The following is a 1994-nucleotide window of genomic DNA, read 5'->3' as shown; positions in this document are numbered from 1 at the left end:
TCTTCTGAGGGGATCAGCTGGGAAGTCAGCTCTGAAGCTTCTGATAACTATTTTGGGTACTCAAAAGGGGCAATTGAGAGATTTTTCTCAAAAGACACAGGACAAGGATTGGAAAGTATAAGGGAGAAGTTTTTAGAAAACCAGAAACCATATTGGTGAGAAAACAGCCAGAAAATTTACATTGAGAAATATTTTTATTTCCCATTATGACAAAGCACCTGCTTATTCTATAAGGAGAGCAAGGACTTTCATTTGAAAACTTTATCCTATCCACCCTACAATCTGTACCTTACAAATTCAGACTTTAAAAGAAACATGATTTTAATACCTGAAGGATGGCAAAATGTCATTTTGACATGATGTAAATCAAACAGCTCAGAATTCTTCAAGAAAGTATTTGTTGTTGTTGTTGTTGTTAAGTGCTGTTGAGTTGATTCTGATTCATAGCAACCCCTTATAGGGTTTCTGAGGAGCAGCTGGTAATTTTGAACCACCAACTTGTGGTTCAAACTGACTTTGCAGTCCAGCACATTAACCCTCAGCGCCACACCAGGACTCCAAGAAAGTATTAGTGAGGTGGAACCACCACATATAGAAGTGTGCTGATCTAGATAGAAGATATTTTGAGAAAAAATGACTTCGTATTTTGACATTTTTCTCTATAAATCTGTCTATGATTTTGTTAGCTTTTACTGTTATTAGGTGCCACCACGTCAATATCAACTCATAGTGACCCCATGCACAATAGAATGAAGCACTGCCCAGTTCTAAGCCAACCTCACAATCATTGCTATCCTTGAGCCCATTACTTCTGTCACTGTGCCAATTCATCTCGTTGGGGTCTTCCTTTTTTTCTCTCATCCTCCACTACCAAACAAAATGCCCTTCTCCAGTGACTGGTTCTTCTTGACAACTTGTCCAAAGTATGAGAGATGAAATCTGGCCATTCTGACTTCCAAGGAGAATTCTGACTGTACTTCTTACAACACAGATCTGTGTTTTGACAGCTCGTGGTACTTTAAGTATACTTCTCCAACATTGTAATTCATACACATCAATTATTCTATAGTCTTCCATATTCAATGTACAACTTTGCATGCATATGTGTTTATTGAAAATACCATGACTTGGATCAGGTACACCTTAGTTCTCAAACTGACATCTTTGCTTTTCAACACTTTAGAGAAGTCTTGTGCAGCAGATTTACCTAATGCAATACATTCTTGGATTTCTTGACTGCTCCTTCCCTGAATGTTGATGGTTGAGCTGAGAAAACTGAAGTCATTGCCAACTTCAATCTTTTCTCCATATATTTGGATGTTATTTACAGGTCCAGTGGTGAGGATTTTTGTTTGCTTTTCATTTGCTACAATGGCTTATTGAAAGACTGCAATTTGTATTTGGTCAATGCCTTCATTGCTGACTGGATTTATTCCACTAGTGCCATCAGTTCTTGATTATGTGCTTACTCTTGAAATGATTAAACATTCACCAAATGTTTTTGGTACAACAACTATGTATTTCTTTTATATTCTTTTGATGTTTTCAGGATCATTCAATATTTTGCCCACAGAAGCCTTCAATATTACAACCTGAGGTTTACATATTTTCTTCCATTCTTTCAGCTTGAGAAATGGTGGATGTATTTTTCCCTTTTGGTTTTCTAACTCCAGATATTTGCACTTTTCATTATAATTGGTTATTTTGTCTTCTCAAGCTGACCTTTGAAGTTTTATGTCCAGCTCTTTCATTCCTTTATTTCTTATACTTGCTTTAGCTTATCCACAGTGGAAAGCAAGCTTCAGAATCCCTTCTGGCATCTATTTTGGCCTATTTTTTTTAATGAACTTTTATGTTCTTTCTGTAAGATGTTCTAGATATCCCAAAATTCCTCTAATCTTTGGCCATTACAGTCATCATCAAACCTTTTCTTGAGATGGTTTCTAAATTCAGGTGGGATATGTTGAAGGTCATATTCTGGCTTTCATGGACTT

The sequence above is a fragment of the Chrysochloris asiatica genome, unplaced genomic scaffold, assembly GCF_000296735.1.
Source record: "Chrysochloris asiatica unplaced genomic scaffold, ChrAsi1.0 scaffold00697, whole genome shotgun sequence".
Taxonomy (NCBI): domain Eukaryota; kingdom Metazoa; phylum Chordata; class Mammalia; order Afrosoricida; family Chrysochloridae; genus Chrysochloris; species Chrysochloris asiatica.
This window is presented reverse-complemented; position numbering follows the sequence as displayed.